The following is a 9511-nucleotide window of genomic DNA, read 5'->3' on the forward strand; positions in this document are numbered from 1 at the left end:
ACTCGCAGTTGCAAAACATCCTTGTCCCAGACTTCACAGTTCTCCAGTTCTCACCAGTCTGCTGATTCCTCAGAGCTTAAGAAAACAGAATGCAAAAAATGCCTTAACTGTATGCAAACTACAGCAGTGATATACTGCACAGATGAGTTATGGGTAGCGCAGTTTTTTCTGTGCAGCTCACCTTGATTCTGAGATTTTTTTTTTTTACGGAATTAGATACTACTGAGATTTTACTCCAAAGGGAGTATATCTGCAGTAAAAACAATGCAAATGTCCTGCACTCATTTTGTTGAAGTCCATGCCACCTATACAGATCTAGAACTGTATGTTTTATTATATATTTATAATATAAATAAATTTTAATAATATATAATATTATTAATATAATTGTATTTTTAATCTTGTCTGAGTCCTCCCAACTACATCGTGAATGAATCTCTTCATAGAAAAATCCTCCTCATTGATATGAAGAGATAAACCACTGTGGTTTTAAGTCTTCATGGGATCTTTGATAATATGGCTAACAGAACATTCTGCTGGGCTCTAAGGATCATTCTGGTAGATCACATTTATGTGACAAAAAAATGTATAACAAGGACAAAGCAAAAACTTACCTGAAATACATATTATCCACAAAACTATCCATATTGTGTCACATAGGTGACACCCGTAGTTTTACTTATTATATTGATTAATAACAACAATAAATTAATACAAAAAGGGATTCATTTTATTCTGTCAAAGCAATTTGTGTCTTTAAGAAGCAATTCAAAGGAAAAATCAAAAAGAAGGGATATTGAAGAATTTAAAACCCGTAATGGCTGAATCTTACCCAAGATACACGAGCTAAGCTTCATAATGTTAATTATATCCTGATTAGATGAAATTTTTCAGACAAAACTCTTTTCTGCAATATTTAGCAGATGAAGTGTCCACAAAACCATCTGTTATTACTTGACAGTGTTTTTTGTCTTGGAAAGAAATTAAATCCTCAAAAGATAAACAGCCATTCTTTGTCACTTCAAAATGTTTCCCTTTGATTTTTTTTTTTTTTTTGTGATTACTTTATTTTCATTTTAGTAATTACATTTGAAAATCTAAAACCAGAATGAAGTACTTTAAACACTCTCAGAGTTAAATGATTCAGGAAGCCAAATTGGTTTTCCCCATTAATTAAGCATTGGAACAATTTCATCTTTCCAGACAGTTGACAATTAGTACAAACTGTTTGAGCTACTGAAAAAGAAAAAAATAATTGGTGTTAGCCTCCTCAGTACATAGTCCACCAGAAAACTAACTATTGAGATGAAATTCTGATCCTACTGGAATCCATGGAAGTCATGTCATCAATGGACTACCAGAAACCTAAGAGTTTATCCTGCATATTAGCAGGATTGGTATAAGCTTTAGCAAATCCCAACTGTATGGGTGATTTTTGTATCATTAGTACATCATTATTAATGATGATACATTATCATCTTTGTATCATTAATATTTAGTAATAACATCAAAAACTCTCTCAGAACCAAGAGCCAACCCAGTGGAATTCCATTTTATTTTTTTGGCCTTGCTTACTGGCCTCTGCAAACACTTGTGGGGGCATCCAGGTCCACCAGAAAGCCAGGGCTCTGGGTATTTTGAAGTCATCAATCTACAGAGAGCCTGGAGATGATTCCTCATTCTTGCTCCCCACTCAGAAACACAAAAAAAGTTCAGAAAAGTTGAGCTACTACTTAGGAAATTTTTGAAATATATGAAGTATATGAATGCTTAGGAATTTCATCTCAATGAAATTGTATGTTTCATTTGTTCCTCTTCAGGTTCCTACCTAAGAATGAATAGCTGAAACACATGACACTCAGACTATTACTCTTTAAAATTTTCTCAGATAGTGTATTCAGTAGCCAGCTTTTTAAAAACAGAAACATGTCTCATCTGATACTCTGTGTGTGAGTTGCACTAACCAAACATCTGATGTAGAGAAAAGATAAGTTTTCCAGTCAGCCTGTTTGAGATTGCAAGGTGAATGGTTTATAAAATCCCATAGCATTTCACAATAATACTATGTAATTAGAATTCTAAAGTCTTATTTTTCTAAAGGTTGTTTCTAAAGGCACATAGACTCAGATTTATCTTTGTGATTATGACGTGTTGCTACTACTAACCATCCCCCCTGAGTCTAATATGTTAACAAAAATCATAGAATGTTTTAAGATCTCTATGGAACCTTCTTCTCTCCAAGTTGAACAACCCTAACTCTCTCAGCATTCCTTACAGCAGAGGCATTCCACCCCTTTGACCATTTCTGTATCCCTCCTCTGGTCTTGCTCCAACAGGTCCATGTCCTTCCTGTGCAGGGACCTCAGAGATGGATGTAGCACTGCAGGTGGGGTCTCAGCAGAGCAGAGCTGAGGAGCAGAATCCCCTCCCTGCCCTGCTGCCCACACTGCTTTGCAGCCCAGGGTACAGCTGTCTTTTCTGAAGCTGAATTATGTTCAAATGCAGCACAATGAGCAGCAGTCAGCGCCATTGGATGCGGTTTTGAGGGGGATGAAATGGTTTTAAAAGCCTTAGGTCAGTGTCTTACAAGTAGTAGAAGGTAATAGATGTTAGAAATCCTTATGTGCAGGGTGCTGCTGAGCATGCCAGAGATTTGCTGTTCAGAACACAAATGTCACCAAAATTTTTGTGTGCATTGTTTCAGAAGCCTGTACAGAGGTTGACTTGAAATTGATTCAAGTCTCCAATCCAGAAATTCTAATTTCTCTTCAGTCCATCCCAAGCAGGATAGTAAGCAATTTCTGTGTGGACTATATTCTCACATCAGCTGAACAATCCTGATTCACAACATCCATCTTTAAAATAAATAAATTTGCTAATGTCTATCTGATGAAAGAAGAATAAACCAGCAGTTAATCAATATTTTGGATACAAAATAATTTTATTTGAAGTGTAACACTGCAGGCACTACTTTTTTTTTTTTTTTTTTTCACTCACAAATGGTGGGAGTTGGTGCTGAAATATCTCATGTTGTATGTTCTGATTGTTTTATTTCAAATATTCATACTGTAGTTGGATAATACTAACAGTGTATACTGGGTTTGGCTGTTAATGATGGACTTAGTTTTCTTCCTATCAGCCTAAATGATACTGTGTTTTGAATTTGTGATTAAAACACTGTTGATAGCACATCAGTGCTTTGGCTATTGCTCAGCAGTGCTTGCATAGCATCAAGACTTCCTTTTATTTCCCATTCTGCCCCAACAGCTGGTAGGCTGGAGGTAGGCAAGAAGCTGGAAGAGGGGACAGCTGGGACAATGGACTGTAGCTGCCCAAAGGGATATTCCAGGCTGTGTAACAGGGGCATTGTGGGAGATAGTCATTCCTTGGAGACTTGTGGGTCGTTACTCTAGTACTGGTCATCTTGGTACCTATATCACTCAAGTTTGGTTTCTTTGCCTTTTCATCTTTCCATCACTTACTAAACTGTCATTGACCCATGGGATTTTTTGCTTTTGCTCTTCCTACTCTCTCTCCTCACCAGCTGAAGGTGAAGAGTCAGTAAGCAGCAGGGTAGGGCTTAGCTGTGGCCAGAGTGATTCCACCACACACCAGTACATTATCAGAATCTCACCATGCTGCAGACAGAAGAAAATTATTTCTGAAGATAAAAGATAGGGAATAAATAATAGAAATATAGTGACCTATCAAAATGTCAACCCATCTTATCTATGTAGTCAAAAGGTGTGAGAAGTATGTGAAAAAAATATAAAACCAGGTATAAAGATTAAATAAAACCAGACCAATATGAAAATCAGTAACACACAGATCATTGTAACAGTCATAATAGGAGCAAAGATTGGTGCATTTTCTCAAGAAGTCTTACATTATCTCCTGAAAGAAAAGCAAATATGACAATTGTTTCATGTAAAATGTGACAATTGACTTGCAGCTAGTAAACTAGGAAGCTGCAGATTGCAAATATTCTGTAATCTTGAAGTAATGATGCAAGGTCTGCATGCATCCTTCTCCCTCATCCTGCTTTTTTCAGAAGAGTGTAGGAGCCTCTACTAGAACAGGTGAAGCAATGAGCACTTTGGAGAAAACAATGTGCAGTAGGACTTGGTTGGAAAGTAAGTATCTGTCCAAAGTCTTAGTGTAAGAACTTCTTCAATAAAATCTACAGCAATACCCCTTTCAGGGGAGGTGACCACCTTAGTCTGAATGACACTTTTTTTATCCTTTTGTAGTCTTCAAAACTTCAGTAGGTGTCATTAAAAATAAATTCAAACTCAAGAGCAGAGATCTGATCTCATCACAGTTTCTCAAGTCCATTATGTCTTTGCTCACCTGATGGATGGTTTTCTTGAGAAGAACTCTTCTATTCCAAGTACACATACAACATTGCCACCTCTAAAATACTTCTTGCCTTTTTTTAAGCATGTTGAGAAAGTTCTTCTGTACGGCAACGTCCTTTCCCTGTCACACAGAAGGCAATTTGAATGCTGTGCTCTGAGCGCTCTGTACGCTTAGCAGCACCGAAAGCAGGTCTTCAAACACAAGATGCTTCAGAGACTTCTCAGTTCTGAGAGTGAAGAGGCTGAAGGGAACCTCTGAGCTTTGTCCATGTGTTGATATGCGTGTCCATGCGTTCAAGCACATGGACATTTGCAGACTTAGCAAACCACTACCAATTCCTTGGAGTTTAGTAGGACACTGTACATTTGTTTATGTTTTATTTAAGGAATATTAAATGCTTGTTTTCCTAAGAAGGAACCGTCCAATAGTGGATATGAAAACTTCATTAAAGTATTCATGCCTTCTCCTTTGGATTTCCTAGGAGCAGCAATCAGGCACACAGTGGTTATGACTGCTCTGTTCCACTGCTTTTTCATGGCTCTTTTCCTCTCCTGTCTTGATTCAGCTGTTGACACTTGGCAGCTTGCAGAAACCAGATAGTTGGAGCTGGATGAAGTGAATCCCAACAAAAGACAGATAACAGTAATTTTTCCCTGGATGGATATCCACTACTGGGTGTAAAACTACTGTTTAAAAGGGGAATTAAAGAAGGACTCATTTGTCTTCTAATCGTATGTACCCTAAAGCTTCCTTACCATCTCCCCCACACCAGCCTCTGGCAAGAAGGGCTGCACAGGGTCTTTACAGGTGCAGAATCAGAGAACTCCCTTACTTGGCTGAGGCAGCAGCTCAGCCCTGGTTTTTCAGCACACAGACTTGTGAATGATGCACCAACGCGAGTCCATCAATTCAAGTTCTGAATGATAAGAACACATTTGTTGCCACTGATTTTATGCAACAATTTGGCTTTCTGATGACAAGATTTTGCAAAAGTCTGATTTAACTAACTATTCTTTATTGTTCCTCATTTTCCCAACTGATAAAGCATTCAGTGCTTTTCAGAACACTTTTCAGCAGATTTCTTGAAACTCTTTCAGGCTCTGCATGTTTTTGCAGATCTGCTGCATTTCAAGTGTTTATAGTTCTGCAATGTGGGTGAGCATTTTTGATGTTCTGAAAAATTTTTATTGAGAAAAGAAATCATAAATTTCATTACATAATTTTAATGTTATTTTACACAACCAAACCATCCTTCACAATTAGGTGAGACTTGCAGATCATCATGTAAATTCCAAGATGCAAAATATACAATCCATACAAATCTCATTTGGGCTTGTCTTTGGCATTTAGGGGGAGAAAAGATTTCTGGTAAGTTTATAGTAAAACTTCTATGAACAACACTGCAGTTATTCCTATGAAAAATAGAATAAAATTTGAAAAAAAAGCATTCATTTTTTTACGAAAAAATAATGTGAAAAAATCATCAGACTGTGTATGTACTCTACTCAATATCAACTTTGAAGAGAGGATTACAAGAAAATATTACTAAGTATGTTGAGTATTTATGAGGTCCAGATTATCTACTGTCTATAACCAAGAATGGAGAAAGAGCAAAGTGCCGTGACTTACCCATGATTAAGTAGGAATGTCTCTGGCAGACCTTTGCCTCATCCTTCTGCTTGATGGTGCCTTGGAGGAGTTACAGGCTACACTTACATTTCAGTTAATCATGTGGTATTTTTGAAAATCTGAATGTGATATTCTCTTTTTATAAAAACCTTACCCAAATAAGAAATTTCACAAGCTGACAGAGGCTTCATAATGCTTGAATTCGTTTTTCTAGTACTTTGTTGAATGATTTTTAATCTGACAATTTAAAGCACAGACGTAATCCCACAGACAGAGCTGTGCAGGCCATAATACACATGAAGTGAACAGAGCTTTTAAACATAGTTTTTGCCTGTAAAGGAAAAGAACAGCAACTGAGACCTATAAATCAAACTGTTGATCACGGAAATTCTACAGTGAAAGATAAAACTAACAAGAATAGAGAAATGTATGAGGCTGCTTCTATGCATCACCAGCCTCTGTTTGCTTGAAAACCTAGATAATAAACCAACTTTTAGTAGAGTAAGATGAAAGGCTGTTGCTTTGTGCATTTTGTGAGCCAAACTAACTAGGCATGTGCTCCAATCTAAATCATGATGTTGCAGAGTACCATAAAATAAGGAAGATTTACAATATAAAAAATAGGGAGAACATTAGTAAAAATTAGGTGTAAATCAATTACTGTTTGCTGTTTGTTTTGGCTGATTTCCCAGAGCCATACCTCAGAAAAACAAATTTGATAAAGTGCACTTGAAGTTTTATCTGCATAAATTTATGTAATTAGGCTTCCTACAGCAAAGGAAACACAAATGACTCTGCGCTATGCCAATCCCCAGAAAAAAAATGCAGAATTCCATCTGAGCTATTTGTGCAGCCCAGAGTGAATGTCTTAATTTGCAAGGATTTCAGGAACTGCACCTGCAAACCAAGAGATATTTGTAATAATTTATCACTAGAAATGTGATACCCAAATTCTGGATTGTTTTCCTTGACTAGATTTTATAAACAGAGTATGATATAATGTTTAGAAAGGATTAGAGACAGAGGTCTTTATCCCCAGCATTGGTATGTGCACTGTAAAATGTATGACTCACTTAAAATGTATAGCTGTATGAATAATGCCTCTTTAGTTCACATCCAAATGAGGAGGACAGAAACAAACAAACAAAAAAAAACAACACCGGAAATAAAGTTGGAATGAAGTGGGAATATTTTAACACTATTTTAAAACTTAATTTCAGTTTAAACACAAATGTTTCATTCTTCTAAGAACGTGTAATTCGTATTTCATTTATTTTAAGACATTGTCCTGTTCTACAGAGAGAATGGCAAGCCCCACCCTACCAGAGAGGGTGAGCTGAGCTGAGAGAGCGGGGAATGTCCACCTTATGCTTCTGGCAGGGATGCTTCATTAAAACATTCTGGCAAGGACCTAAGGAAATAATTGCACAGAGAAAAAAAATACTTCAGGCTTGAAACAGGATAAAATGACAACAGGACTAGATGACTATTCAGAATTTAATAATTTACACTTTCCTTATTGGTAGCAAAATCAAGTTAAATAATTATCATTTCTGCCTGCAGTTCTTCAGAGCATAGCCACAATCTGCTTTACAGGACCTGCCAGGTCATTGGACACCACTGAACATTACAGAAGTTTAAAAACATGTCTGGATTTTCTTGTTCAAATGTAAACCACCAAAGGTATAAATCCAATTGTGAGCATGAGACAACTAATATTTTAAAGTCAAATGAAACTGCAAGTCATGCAAATGTTTTGGCAAAGCAATTGTGAATATGTTACGATGGTAATCATTCTTCCTTGTGCGCTCATTAATTTAATGTCTTTTAATTCTATGTGAGGAAAAATATTACATGCTTTTTATACATTTTAACAATAGATGAGAAGTGTTTATTTTTGATTTGTTACCTATGCATGTTTTTCCTATGCTGGTTGCATATTTGCTCTCCTTGCTCTCCTCAATACAAGAATATTTACTAAAATTGCTGCTATAAACTAAAGAAGTGTTACAGCATCTCAGATAAGATATTCTGAACAAACCTCTGCATTTCCACAGCTCTGTTTCAAAAAGCTGGCTGAAGAACACCCAGAAATCTTAATGATAGAACATGATCTATAGCACCTTTAAGTGAGGTTGTATAGCATAAGTCTCCCATAAGTGACAAGATCTTTCCAGAGATCAATACAAATGATCTCAAATCCCATTTGGACTTTCCACAGGAAAATCACCTACTCATCAGCTGAGCTAAGCTGAATTAGTTCTGGGGGCGAGGAGACCCAGCCAGGATGGGCACACAGTTTCCAGTTTCCCACTAACATTTACTATTAGCTCAAGTTGCTTTGTAGAATTACTGTACATAAAGTTTCAGAAGCCCCATTCTAAAGCCTCAGTAAAGAGCCATGTATTTTTGCATCCACTTGTGTTAAAACAAAACTGTAGAATTAAAAAGTGGTTTGTGTTCTCCTTTGTCCACAGCCGTTTCAAGTGAAGGTAGTTGAAACACCCCAACTCTTGAGTGAGTTACTGAGAGAAGTTAATAAACCTGCCACCATGAGTGGCATCAGCAACCACTCAACACTTCATAAATACACCTTGTGTCGCAAAAAGCAGCTAAATTGCTGCTAGAATGATGGGTCCTGTGGCTGAGACACACATCGAGGAGCCAAAATGAATCCTGGGTTGTACTTTTCATTAAGGGGTTAATTTCCACCATCAAAACAGAGATTTGAAATATTTAACTTCAGGCTTTCCATGTAGCTTTTCACTATTTGAGGAATAATCCATTGAAAAATCCTGAAGATTTAGGTATCTCAGGATATTTGTTCTCATCTTTTCCTAACCTTTCTCTCGTCAAACAGTGGGAGGAATCTTACGGGATTAAATTCTCTGCTCTTACAGCACGGGCACTACATTAAAAGGTTGCTAGGGCATCAGCACATGATGATTTGGCCTTTTTCATTAAGCTTTCTAATAAGCTTAGTGAAAATGGCAACATTCGCCCTCCTTACTTGAGGCATTTAACTTTGTGCCTAAGGTGGGAGACCATGTGGGAGTAGAGGAGGCTCCCAGCACGGCTGTTCTCAATTGCTCTCCAAAGGCTGCCTTTACTGCAAAGGGTCTCTGAGGTCCCAGCCAATGCACACAAGTCAAAGGTCTAAAATTATCTCCTGGCTCTTTTATAGCGAATTTTCCTGCACTTCACATGGCCAGGCTGTGTGGGACGCTGTGATCAGAACCACACCACACAAAGGTTTTCAAAACTGTCAGTCACGGAATTTTCTGCTGCCTTGGTAAAATATAATGATCTATAATGACGTATAATTCAGTTTGTAGAGGATTGTAATTAGCGATAAACCAAAGCTGAAAAATTGTGTAGGTGAATTGCAGTTTATAGAAATGCCATTTAATTCTGTAGGCTCTGAGCCCTGGAGCAGTTGCAGCTCCACTCCTCAAACCCCACTGATCAGGGCAGAAACTTAAACTTACTCCGTCTCCCATTGGGAATTGCTGCTCAGCTAGTA

Source organism: Hirundo rustica, chromosome 2 (genome assembly GCF_015227805.2).
Source record: "Hirundo rustica isolate bHirRus1 chromosome 2, bHirRus1.pri.v3, whole genome shotgun sequence".
Taxonomy (NCBI): domain Eukaryota; kingdom Metazoa; phylum Chordata; class Aves; order Passeriformes; family Hirundinidae; genus Hirundo; species Hirundo rustica.